The 14836-nt window shown below is 34.2% G+C and overlaps 1 long non-coding RNA gene across 1 annotated transcript in view; it reads right to left on the reverse strand.

Moving 5' to 3' along the window:
• LOC148079696 (uncharacterized) overlaps positions 1–14836 on the reverse strand; it is a 251374-nt gene that overhangs the window by 185676 nt on the left and 50862 nt on the right. The gene's annotated exons all lie outside the window — the stretch shown is intronic.

Raw genomic sequence — 14836 nt, forward strand, 5'->3', positions numbered from 1 at the left:
ATATATGTTAAAAAAAATTAATAAAATAACTTAACTCACTGAAAATAAACGATGGACGTCAGGTTTATTTTTTGTTTACACTTTAAGCTGTAAATGAACTACATCGCTTTATCATATACATTACCTGTAGTTCTAAAACCAATACTATTATTTTTTCTAGCAAAAATGAATGTTATAAAAATATGTAGGTGCTGCTCAAAGCCATTACATTTGCTCTCTAAGATTGATGAAAGAAAAAAAAGGAATTAAAAAAATAAATAAAATGAAATAAAAAAACGTTCACTTATTTAATACATATTTTAATGTTTTTTTAAATATATTTTTTTTAACATATATATAAATATATGCACATATACACAATGCTATTTTGCTGTATTTTTTTTTTACATGTTAATATAATCTTAACTTTATATATATATATGTATATATATATATATATGCATATTTTACATGTTAATAAAATCTTAACTTAATCACAATACTAATAAGCCATTTTGTTGTGTTTCTTTTACATGTTAATATAATCTTATAATATATATATATATATAAGATTATATTAACATGTAAAATAAATGCAAAAAAATGGCATATTTGTATTGTGTTTATCCTTTGGTGAGGTGTTGTTCAAAAGCATTTTTTGAGCATTTTTTGATTAAAGTTCAAGCTAAGTTATTGTTGTTGAGGTACATTAAATATTGGACCTGAGCTGCACATGCCTACATTTGTATGTGTTTAAGTGAGCGATCCTTGTATCATTTACTCTAAGATTGAATCTGTGGATTCATGGTTTATTATTTAGATTGTTAGTAAGCTTGTAAGCTTGCTCTAATAACGTAAACTCGCGATAACACTACTGTTGCGAGGAAAAACTGCCTCTTGAAATTTGACGACAACACTCTTGATAATATACCTTATTTTTGTTTGTTAATTGGTTTGATTGAAATTATGATCCATCATTTTCCCACGCTTTAACATACACATAATGCTTATGCACAAAGGACACTGTTTCTTTAAATGACATCATAGACAGGGGGCGCTATCACTCAAACTCTTCCTTTGAGCCTGTGTCACAGAAAAGTAATCGCAGACACAATTTGCTTTTGGTAGTTTGATTATTTATTTACCATATTTAATGATACGATTTTATTTTAAGCAGTCTTGACTTGTTCAGTAAAACTATTTTAAAATAGCTCATCATGCAACCTTTACCGGTTGTAGAAATGCAACAGCATTTTCAAATGGCTGAAGTACTGAGAAGACTTTTAAGTATCCAGGAAGGTAAAACAGAAAGTTGACTCAGCAACTGCCTTTCTCTCTTTTTGTATAAACAAATATATGTGGCGCAACAGAGGACCCACAGCATTTATCTTACACTGTTTTGACAGTGCAATATCTTTATTATCCTCCTTCTTATGCCTTTCTGTTTTAAGAATAACCTGACCAGCACACAACACATATTAAATAAGAAAACTGTTAAAATTTAGTGACCATAAATCAACTAATCAATTAACCACGGACTGATGTGTGGGTGATAAAGGGTGGTAAGAAATTGACAACACATTTGTGTGTGTAGTTAGTGTTGGAAAAAATAATTATTAAAGACTTTAACATAAAGACTTTCTATTCTTTTCACAACAAATCTAGCAGGTGCAAATATGGGAGAGAGAGGTAGCATTGTTGCAGCCCCCTACTTGACATCAATGTTTAGTGTTTCTGGCCACCCACACGTTTTTTTATTTTGAGTTTTTCCACATACACCGGAGGTTTTCAATGTCGGCCCTGGGCTTTTATATTTCAGCTCAGGTCCTCGAGAGCCTTTAGTAAGGTTTAACGTCACCACAACATTTATTATCCTTTTCAAAAACACTTGGTTTACAAAAAAGTGTTAGCAAACTTTACGATCATCAATGTTACTTTGAACGTATTAGCTACAATGTACTTATGCTACTATAAGTAGGCTTTTCTATTAACTTGTTTTACTTCAACAACCTTTGCTTCTGTTACAGATTATCAATAAAGTTGATCAGTATCAATTACACCTAAACCCATCATCTTTTAGGGAACACATTCGTAATTTCCCCTAATAATCTGACTTTTACAGCATTAAAAAACATATTTTCAATCCGATTAAAAAAAACAAACACGCACCTTCAATGAATGGCCTATTTTAGGACTGTTTTCATAAATAGGGCGCACCGGATTATAAGGCACGAATAAGGAAAGATACAGTCAAATGTTTGACTGGGGTTACTAAATAAAGCTGTGCTAAAATGAATGTCAACAAAACAGTCATATAAAGTCAAACTTTATTAAGCGTTTTGACAACTCCGTTCACTCCCATGGTAACAATGTTCAAATGATGTTTGAAAGGCTCCAAGCAGCAACGCGCGAGACTGGTGTTGTAAACAGACAAATGTTGAGCGAGCAGCAGTGAAGTTGAGCAAGTGTATGACAGCTAGAGCATGCATATATGACATGCTGAACACACGTGTATGACTGATTGAGCACCAGAGTGATTTTGAGTGTACAATAACCAAGACACACCTGCTCAAACCGGTGGCAGTAATATCACTCCATACCCGTCCACCATGATGTGATGTGCGCTCCGGATTAAAAGGAGCTCTGTCTGTTTTTTTTTTAAACATCTTGTCCTTGGGATATATTTGGGAATCTATACATTCCTTATCTTACACCATGAGTATGTCTTCTTTTCATTTGGTACTTTCCAGACAAAGAGGACTGAAAAAGCTAAAAGTAAAGACGAGGCGTCGTTTGGATTTTTATTTGTATTTCTTAGAGACAGCTGAAAAAGAATCGTCTTAAAAGCTTCTGTTAAGAGCTCCTGATAACTGTATCAGCCTCTCCTTCCTGAGAGAGGAATCCATGGCACTCCAGATGAACTATATTAAAGCGCTTGTATGACTTGCTTCTTGAGGAGAACACAAGAGGAAAATAATTGTATAAATAATGCTATATATCTGACTCAACCCCTTAAGTTTGCTAAGGTTCTCCTGGAGATATCTTGTGTAGAAGTATATCATCAAATGATAAGAAAAGATTATGAGTAATAATAAAAAAGGTTATTTTGTCCCCTGTATTATTATTTGTTTTACTGAAAAATTCTGACTTTACTATTTGTGATCCATCAGTAAACAGGAATGTGTATCAGCATGACTTCATAAAAAACACGAGATATTTGAATGTACTTTTCTGTTCGAAGGTAACACTGGAGTGAATACTTATAAATGGCATATGTTCCCTTGTCCATCCCAGTCCATGGTTAATATATGAACAAGTGCTTGCTATATGTCCATATGTCTGTTGTTTCTCAACCCCCCCCCCCCCCAGGTTCCAATGGAAATTGATGAATTATTAAAGAAGAGGCAAGTGTGTTCTGACCTATTGGTTGGAAGGTGCTTGGCCTCCATTCTCAGCAGGAGGGTGAAATGCTCTGAAACTGTCGGTTGTGATGTTGTAAAAGAAACCTAACTATGAGTAGATCTTCCTTTTGTCATCTGAATAATATATACTGTATATAATATTTTTATATATATAATTCTACATATATATTTAATTATGTGTTAGCAAATACGGTTTGTAATATCGGTGTAGTGTCTGTGACCTGTTTGAGGAAGCCAGTTTTGAGGTCACGGCCATCTTGGAAATGCTGTCTTCCTGTTCAGAAAGATTTCGATCAAGTGGCCGGGTTCAGGTGGGGTGATGATGAATGTTCGCCCATTTAGCTCGAGGCTACAGCAGCTAATTCACCCTCTCTTATCAGTCCAGTCAACCCTGCCCCGTATTATGAAATGGAAAATAATCAGAATGGTAATATTACTTGGAAAAAAAAACACCTTGTACAGTCTGTATCGATAGAGGAATTATTGTTTTTGAAACAGATTTTTTGCTTTAAAAGGCAGATTATTTGGAGAAATTAAGTAAGTGGTCCCTGTTGTTATCGTAAAACATTGACAATAATCAACATAAAGTGGTCATCAGCTATTTAAAAATTGACAATTTTGGTGGTTGTATGCTGTCAACATATGCTAGTAAAACAAGTTGGGCTGATGTGTAATTGATACTAATTAACTTGATTGATAACCTGTAATAACAGAAGGTTGTGAAGTAAAAAAAAAGTTGATAGCGCCCCCTACTGTTATATAAGCATAAGTAGATTGTAGCTAATACATTCAAAGTTACATATTGATGATGGTAAAGTTTATAAACCAAAGAAGTGTTAGCAGTTTATTTTACTGCTGATTTGAAAATAAATTTTGTGGGGACATTAAACATCACTAAAGGCTGTCACGAACCTGAGCTGAAAAGTCATAAAATATTAAAGCCCAGGGCCACATTGAAGAGCTCAGGTGTATGTGGAAAAATAAAAGAAAATAAAAAATGTGTGGGTGGCCAGAAACACTAAACTTTGATGTCAAGTAGTGGGCTGCAGTAATGATTCCTCTCTAAACCTCTCTATCCTGTTCATTATGTCTGAAATAAAGTGCATCTTGTCTGATACTGGTTGGTAAATATATGACATCTGGGTGACAAAAAAAAACAAAAATTAAAACAAAGTTCTGAATTGTGTGAATCACATGAGTGCATCATCGGAATGAAGAGCTCAGTCCTTAGGCAGAGTAGTCTCTGGGATGAAGAAAGAGAGAAATCACAGTTTAAAAAAAATGTATAACTCACTGTCAAAGGTTTTAAACGATAAAGACAGTGACCACTTCCGTTACTTGCGAATCCAAACAGCAGTCGGGTTCTTGAAGAATAGTTTCTGTGGAATAGCTCGTCACCAGTAACATTCCAGGTTGCTTGCTAGACGGTGTCTGCATAGATCTGTAGGTATATGTTAGTTGTTATCTTTCAGCCTTTTTAAATGATAATCCTTGTTCCCTTCTGTGGTGCCATTTTTCTTTTTTTTACCTGGTCAGAGCTTTTTAATATCTCTGCACTTATCAGCATAATAAGGTATTCAGAGAGCAATGAAGAAAAAGGACTTTAATAAGTACCTTTAATTTTGTGACCATAATTATTCCTTGTGGTAAAATAGGAGAGAACAATACGCTCGGGTAGGAAATCTTGAAATCAAGATCTTGCCCAGCAAATAGAATGAAGACTGTTCCTGATGAGACACTAAAATGAACAAAACAAAAACAATAAAGGAAATGACGGAAATTGCATTTTATATATGGATGACACATTTTGTGTTTAAAGAAAAGTTTACATATTGCAGTAAATAATCTCCAATTAGACACAAGACATCTGCTCTTGTTAAGACACTGTTGCTTCCAGCCAGATGACTGTAGGAGGAATAAGGTCTGCGCTGGCTCAGTAGCTCCACCATTTTGCTTTTCGCAACTCTAAGCCTTAACTCTGTTGGACGGTAGGTTATGGCAATTATAGTCATGTCTTTTTATTCCATAACTTTATAATTTATAGAGTAACAATATTACAGACTTAAAATCTGCTGAGGAACAGGGCATGTTAACAAGCATACAGCTAGCATTAGCTTACACACGGCTATCATTTGCATACACACAGCTGACATTAGCATACACACAGCTAGCATTAGCATACACATGGGTAGTATTAGCAAACATAAAGCTAGCATCAGCATACACGCAGCTAGAATTAGCATACACACATCTTGAAATATCATAGACACAGCTGTCATTAGCATACACCTAGCTAGCATTAGCATACACATGGGTAGTATTAGCAAACATAAAGCTAGCATCAGCATACACACAGCTAGAATTAGCATACACACAGCTTAAAATATCATACACACAGCTGTCAATTGGAATACACACAGCTATCATTAGCATACACATGGGTAGTATTAGCAAACATAAAGCTAGCATCAGCATACACACAGCTAGAATTAGCATAGACACATCTTGAAATATCATACACACATCTATCATAGTATACACACAGTTAATTTGGCAATCACACAGCTAGCATTAGAGTACACACAGCTATCATTAGCATATACAAGGATAACATTAGCATACATACAGCTAGCGTTAGCATACACATGGATAGTATCATAGACATATATACATAGACACCGCATCGACTGTAGACGAATGTGTAAATAATCTCAATCTTAAAATACAATTATTCGCTGAATTCTGGACAGACGGTTTGGTCCGTTCAAATCGTCATACATGTAGCTATGATACAGGGTGCTTGGATATTTTAAAAATACTCCTTATAATAATATCTGTCTACCTGGTCTGAGGTTTAAAAAACAAATCCAGTGAAAAAAGCTTGACAAATGAGAGATTTATGATCACTTTTATAATGTAAAGACAGCATTCCTCTATAGACGTAATTCACTGTAGGAGAGAGTGGCACTGTACCAAGATGGCCGACATGTTAACACACCGCTCTATGGACTCTTTCTACCCTAAACGGCCACCATCTTAGTGACGTTGACGTTTAAATTCACGAAGTATAAAGCAAAGTTCCAGTGCACTTTTAATCAATGATCAATCTCTCTTCAGAGTTATTTTGGTTATTTGATTCCTATAATTTATTTTTATACCAGTGCAACGCTGTTTCCTTTAGCTAGTATCCTTTGATGTCTTAGGTGTAAATGTATGTTTAAGCCTCTTTTTATTGATATTCTGGATTTATTCTTAGTGAAACCAGACTGTCCTTTTATAATATACTTTTGTTAATGTAAGCAATTACCATTTTCATTCTATGCTTCATTCATGATGTCATGGTGACTCTAATTTCAGGTCCGACTTTCATTGAGTAGAGAGAATCTTATTTCCCCCGACCGACACCACTCATCGATGATCTTACGACCCAACTCTTTGTACCCGATGAAATGTATTTGACGAAAGGGCTTGTGTCAGATTTGACATGAAAGGAGGTTGAATATGTTTTTGCACAGCGAGGCTGCAGAGGTCATCTTAAATCCCCTTTTATGTAGCAAAAAAAGTGAGCGCCACTGAATACTATTAATTCGCTTATGGACTCTGTTTTTCTCTGATGAAAGCGAAAATTAATTGAATGTAACTCTTGATAAAATTTTAATATCTCAGAGACAGACAGAAATGGCCATATATATTTAAATATTTGCCTTTCCGAATAAATATGTATTAATCTTTTTTAAGTTTTGAAAGGGATGTAAAATGTTATACTTTATATGTTTGCGTTGAGGTTGTAATTTTCACTAAAAAAGTGTTTCAAAAGAATAGAAGTTCAAAGCTAAATATTTTAGAGCAGAGAGTCTAGTGGGAAAATAATGACACTTCATCAACGCATAATGACCCATTTACAAAGAGCAAAGTGTTGGCCACAACACATCAAAGGAAATTACAAAAATGATAGTTGATTATATACAAAGAAAACTAAAAGAAAAAAAACTGATGCATGATAATATAACATTTCCCCTTCAGGAAAAAGGAACGATTCAGAATAGCTGCCTCATTTTTTCAGATTGTCCATACATCTTTGGGACATAATTCTTGGGCCTTAATAGAATGTCAGGCTCCCAACATTCTTCACTAGGACAAACCGTAGACACAGTCATCAAACACAAACACATAGACACAAAAAGCGTTAAAATGGTTTATTACACACATCAGAGACCGTCACTCCAAAGGCAGCTCCCTGGTGTGGTACTTTGAAAAGAAAATCCGAGACGCCTGATCTTCATTGAAACTGTAGATGTCAGCGATCTGCGAAAGCTCAGAGACATTTTTACTGGCATCTCACAGAAATATACTCCGGATTACTGCTTCCAATTCTCTGCTACTCATATGAATCGAGTTGTGTGTCAACATACTGTATTTATAGCAGCACTTTGTTATATTGTTAATCAAAATTAACAAGAGAAATATTCTTTTTGCGTAAAAAATGCTGCACATAAACTGTAAATGTATTTTTGAAACATCATAATAAAAATAATAAAAAAAAAAAAAGATATATTTGCAGGCGAAAATACCAACTAGTGCACATTATTGTGTTTGAAACCTTTGTAATATTTGAACTAGTGTGAGCAAACAGCTTGGCACATGTTTTAATGAATACAAACTGCTAAAATTAATCTGCCACTTTATTTTGTCATCTGTTTTAGGACATTATTTTCGACATATTTTGCCTTAAAAGTGACATTTACAAGCGACTAAAGTGAAAACCCAACTCTTCTAACTAACTCACATCTTAAATGTTGAAGTCTTTCTCTCCAAGATGCAGTAAGTCTCTCATCATGAGCATGTTTTGAAGTACTTTATGAAGTTCTTCTTCGTCTGAAATCTCAGCGAACGAGAGGTTACGAGAGCGGAGTCAACTATGACATAACAACGGTCTTCACACCTACTCTAGCCAGCTGTAATGGCGCCCCTCTTTGTTTATGCAACGGGTACTTTGGAGGAGGAGACTTCAGGGATAGACGACACCTGATGACAAACCTCAATGTTTGACCAATCACAGTAGAGTGGGTGTGGTTATGGTAAACAAGTTTTAATCTCCAGAAAAAAACACATTTTTTCAGATGGCAGGCTCAAACACATTTTCCAATGCAAATATTTGAATGAAAAGAGTGTTTTGTACAAACAGAAATATACTGATGAGTACAATAGAGGTCCAACATCTATTTAAGACACACTTAAATAAACACATTAGTTTCCCTTTAAAGGACAGAAAAATAGTAATTATCCTTGAGTTTATTTGAACATAGTTCTCACAAAAATGAGCAACATATTTAAATGCTATGTTAAGTCTCAAGATATTCAGCACCTCATTAAACACATGATTGATCTGGTGCAATTTGTCAAACCACTAGATGCCAACAGTAACACCACTGTTGCTAGGAAACAGATGAGCTTTTCCGATGATTTCCAACATTAGGAGAGTGGGATTAAGATTTTAAGTTGCTGCCCAGTCAGTTCCAAGGAAATAAAAGACTCATTGTCTCAGACGAATAAATGCTTCTGCCCTTCTCAGGCGATTGAATTAATCCGCCCTGTTGTTTTAGCTTTGCCATTAAATTAACAGCAGAAACCTTCTCCACTGAGTCACATTATCGTAAAACACTTAAGGAGAGATGTTTCTGTTTTTCCAAAAATAATCCGAAGCACATTTTTAAGAGATAACACAGTGGTAATAATGTGGTGTTGCTACACACAAGGTCTGCTCGGTGAACCTCAGGGATTCATTTTAATGATCATATTGATCAACCATTTATTTGCAGATTGATCTTGGATACGCTTCGTTGATACTATTGAATAAACACACATCACTCTTGTTTCTATGTGTCGTCACAATTCTCATTTATCAGCAATAATTTAGATACCTTTTGAATAAGCGTGGCCTCGCGTCACTGCTGTCCAACGCTAGTTGATTTTTCAAAAATGTTTAGTATTAATTTTAATTGTTATAATTCAGTTTACATTGAAAGAAAATATATATATATCAGCAGTTTGTTTTCATATATCTTTCCCTGTTTTTATTTATCCATTGTTATTTATGAATATTTCTGAGAAAATTAAACAACTTTTACATCATATTCACTTGGTAATTAGATATGGGTATAGATTAGGATGTATCTAATGTCAGTATCAATGCTTAAGCATGGGCCAAAACTTGGCCAATTACAAAGATCAAAGTGATATTTATGTCATTTTTTGACAGAAATGTGAAAAGTATTTAAATTTTGTGGGAATTTGTGGAGTAAATTGTGTGAGCTTGAGGCATGGTGCATGATGGGCTTTACCAGAAGAGTTCCAAAGTGGCAGGGAACCACTGTCATAACTATATGTGTAGATACATGGCAAATGTTTGTATTTAGACAAAAATATTTTGGAAAAAGACGACACATAAAACCTTAAACTATTAATATCAGAACAGGAAACACTAAGGCATAGTGTATTGGTACTATCCATTAGATTTAAATCTAAATTAAAATCTATTATTATCACCCAATACATATTCTTTTCTTATTTTGTTTTTAATCATCATACAATTACTCTCTGTAACACAGTTCATTATTCTTTGTTCTATTTTTGTTCTTGTGACTAAGCTTTCCAATCATTTATTCTTTGTCTTTCTTTTGTCAGCCCCTCACATCAGTGGCTGAATATAATACGGCCCACCCCTGCCTGAGGTCCTCTTTTACCTGGACACCCTTTCTTAGGAACTGTTTGTTGGAGTTTAGAAAATACTTCAAATGTCAAATGGGTTATTACTTTCTGCAGTGTTTCCACATCACAGGCCATTGTATTTACCATACATGTCCAATGGGTCATTTGGAAACACACATCCAACTGATGGATGTGTATTAATTCAAGATAGAAAAAAGAAAGAAATGCCAAAAATGCAACTGCGCTTTTACAGACGAAATGTGAAAAAAAGTACATTTGTTTTCACCGGGGTCGTGAAGAAGCAGAGTTCTGTCTGCAAAGCTGAGACTAATGTGTCCGTGGCAAACAAAGGCTCTAACGACCTACAAGCCCACGTCCCCAGAACCAGAACAGCTGTGCAAGTTGGTAACTCTGCTACATAACTAACTAAAGAATAATACATTTTTCTTTTTGTTCAGCTTTGAGACATCATTTCTTTCAATAGACTTAATAAGAAATGCTATTCTCAGGAATAGGCTTACTAAATATTTTAAAAAATCCTTTATTTTTCTTTTTCTTTAGGCTTTATTTAAATGCTTGCATAATTGACATGAAGATTTTACTACTTTAGATTTTCCCAAGATTCAAGAGTGATATTACATCTTTTTTTCTCAAATCTGGATACTCTCTTTTACCCCAACTACATCCACTCTTCTGTAATTGGTCAAGCATCAAGGTTGGTCACGCAGCTCCATTAATCCTGGAAGACTCCACCTCAAAGGGAGTCATAGTATAAACAAAGCAGGGTGTGATTACAACTGGCTGGAGGAGTGAAGCCATAATTACGCCATAATGGACTCCGCTCTCGTAACCTCTTGCTCATCGATATTTCAGACTACTACTTTATAAAGTAAAAATTTCAAAACATCGTCATGATGAGAGACTTACTGCAACTTGGAGAAGAAGACTCTTAGACCTTAGTAATTCAGAGGTTGGAGTTGAAAGAAACCCTCGTCGATTTATACTATCATTTAAAAGACGCTCTTTTCCCAACTTCTTCCTTTAAATGGCAATCCTTCTAAATGTTTTACTAGATGTAGAAATTTTTTTTTATTTTTAGTATGACTGACTAAAATGTGTTTCATTTGGAAAAAAGAAAACAGATTTTCTCTGAAAGAACGACTTACTGATACAAATATTTGATTTTGTTCCATTTTAAAGAATCAAGTTGGACAAATAGAAATAGTATCTGTCGTTATTATCATTTTAGTTATAAATTTGAATCAATTATAAATCCTCTTTTTTTGTTTCTTACGTAAGACCATTTATTTGTGATTAAAACGTACAATTTAAGTTTATAGTTTATTTATTTTGTCATTTCTCTGGAATGTGTGAGCTCTTATGGTATTTTCTCCATATCCACTGTGAAAACTTTAAAGAATATTAAAAGTAAATATGTTAATATAATACGAATGGTCACACATGTGAAACAAACAATTTAAACAATACAAATAAAACAAAAATCTCATTATAAGTAGTAATAACCACAGTTACATAAATGTTGTGACGCTAAACGTTCCTTTTAATATTATTTAACCGTGTCTCAATTTTGTTCATTTATAGTCCAGCATATACATTTTTTTTTTTTTATAGAAGCTCTATGATATACAGTATTTCCTCCAACTTATTATTATGGACTTAAATATGCCTTCAAAACATGATTGAATAAAGTGGTAATTGCTTTTTCTTTTCTCACTGAAAATCCATTAGAGTCTATTGGGTGCTTATCTACCTGTTCATCATCCCCATGTTTTTGCTTCATCCATCCAGCTCTTTGTTGCTGCTCTCATCAACTTAATTGTACCCGCTAAGTAGCGATGTCAAAGTAAGCTTTTTCTTTTCCCACCTGCTGTGTTCCAGTCAAAGTTCTGGTGTTAACACCGTGTCAGGTGAAACACAGCTATGGAAATGTAATTCCTTCTCACAACGATTTAATGGATGTTGATTTGCTGTGGTTTACTGAGAAAATATGACAAATTATTCATGCACTACAGATTGATGGAGTGTCATGACAACTACCACCATTCAGCAATTCTTAGACAGCCCACAAGAAACACTGCAGCCATCAGCTAAAAGAAAACAAAACACATTTCATCGCCACAGGATATGTTAAGAATCACAAGATCCCTTAGGAAGAATACAGTGATTTTTTTTTCTCAGGAGTTTTGTGCTATGAATAAATTGCAGCATACTGTTATGTAGAAAAGCACCAGGAGATCGCAGAGAGTTATATTTTCATCATCTTATGATATTATCGAAAGGTCGCAGTAAAGTCCCTAAACTTACTCCCAATCACAATTTATTTGATTTATTTTTTTAACAATATATTTTTTAACAGATTTTCTCAACATGTTGTTATGTTGTACTATTTTGTTTTCAGTATTATAAATTGTATTCTTGGTTTATTTATTATACTTTTATTAGGGTTTTATTATTTTTATATATATATTTCTTTCTCTTTTTGTTTTGTTTATTATTTTTAGTTCATATACTGCATGTTTATAATGACATTATTTTGTATGGTTAATCATTGACTTTGTGAATTGCTAACAAAATTGTGGCGAAAATATTTATTTCAAATAATAATATTATAACGGGTTAAGATAGTGACAGTAAAAAGTTGTTTTCTTTTTGTTGAAGCTGTTCTGGAATGTCAGCATATCCAATAAAGAAAGAAAAAAGAATGAGAAAAGAAAGGATAAGAGCCAAAATGGAAACAGAAGATCATCTTTCACCCAATTTCTGTCTATCCCTCATCTTAAAAATATGTAAATAAATAAACAAAACCAATTTTTGATAAAGCATTATTCAAATACTTTTCTACAACTCAATTTCCATTTTATTTAAGAACTAATACAACTTTTAAGAATAAATAAAATGTCATGGATAGTAACATGAGAGCCAATCATCGGGAGACCTCAACATGATTCATGTCCCATCTTTGTAGTAGTAATTGGGTTAGAGATTAGCAATGAAATGAGCGTAATAATTTGGCTGGAATAATGAATCTATTCTTAGACAAATGCACATTTGTCTTGCTAATTTCAAGCACAGAAAGCTTTTTATCCCTGATTGAAACATATTCTGTCCCAAGATGTCCAGACTGAATAATTCAGTTTTAAACTGATATTTCACGTCTTGTTTCTCTACAGTGGAATACATTAGGACGTGTAATTCGATTTGAAACGTGCTGTGCTCCATTTTCTATTTTTGATACGTCTGGGGAAGATCAAAGTTGGGGCATAAGTAGATAAAACGGTTTCACTGGGGCTGTTTGAAGACAAAAGTATTACACTAATGTATAAATAGATAGGAATAAATTAAGAAAAAAAAAATGGAACGTCAAAGTGAAGTGATCAAAGATTACATCTAAACGTCAATAGATCACAACCCTAGCATTTCATCTTTGCAGATGATCTTGATGGGCCGTTTTATGAATCAGTATTTAGATCTCAGCAGGTGGCGCTCTCAGGCCAAAAATCTCTGCTAATATTATAAAGCAGAGACTGCCATCTAGTGGGCTCTGAAAACAATGACACTGCTTCATGAAGCTCCAACGGCCCAACACTTGTTGAAGATTCCCTAAGAAGGTTAGGAGGTCGATAAATATACGTAAAATTTACTTTGTGCGTTTTGTATGGGGTTCAGGTCTTATGTGAGTCAACTCAAAGGCTGCTTCCTCATTGGTTTCTAATGGATTCTATGGAATTATAAATTAGTTCAAAATAATTTTAACCTTCTTTATGTGAGACACATCTGCTTCTCCTGCCAAATGTACATCGTTTTTTGAATTCATATTGCATTACGGCCTCACTCAACACCAAAAAAACACCCTGCTTTGATAAACCTGTAAGAGAGAGCGACAAAATATCGCAACCTTAAATTATGTTTAAGTAATTTTGTTGAATGCCTGGTGCAATTGACATCGAGAAACCATGAATTTAGTAGCTAAAAGGTAATATTACACAAAGGGATGTACTGTTGATCTTTTTGTAAAGGCAACACTGAAAAAGCAGACATAACAAATGTGCTTAATTCTTGAAAATGCTTAGCTTATTAGTGTGATGCAGATTATTACACAAAAGATTGAGTGAAGCATCATCAGACTATCACTACTTGAAAGTTGATGATATATTGTAACATTTAAAAGCTGATGGATGTAAGTAATGAGGGGTGTTAAGGGAGAACTATGGGGGAGCGTAACAAGGGAACACTAAAGACAAATTGGGAGAGCTGACAGCAGAAGAAACCGTCATGGTTTCAACAAAGAAATGAGATCACATAAGAGATCAAAGAGGACTAACAAGATGAATAACATCAGAATAATTGCCATGAGAGCCGTAAAGGATGGTAAGCAATGACTGTGGGCAATTCTGTCAGCTGGACAGAACTTGATAAGCAAGAAAGAAAGGGCTAAAGGGAATAACAGTTTCTGTTATGATACAGAGATGACCACCAGCAAGAGGAGAGGATGTCAGAGTTATTGTGGGTGTTGTAGCTCATGTTATAAAACCTGCCGTGTGCTCATGGAAACAGCAGAAGACTGAGCTGCGGAGTGAATGATTGAATTATAATAATCAGCACCTTCCAAGAAAAAAAGAAAAAAAAAAGGTGATTTTATTTACAATTGAAAGAAATGAATGGCTGTGATGGTCCAGGTCAAGCTGAAGCGCTATTTTCCAACAGTT

This window comes from Callionymus lyra, chromosome 5 (assembly GCF_982586985.1).
Source record: "Callionymus lyra chromosome 5, fCalLyr1.hap1.1, whole genome shotgun sequence".
NCBI lineage: Eukaryota > Metazoa > Chordata > Actinopteri > Syngnathiformes > Callionymidae > Callionymus > Callionymus lyra.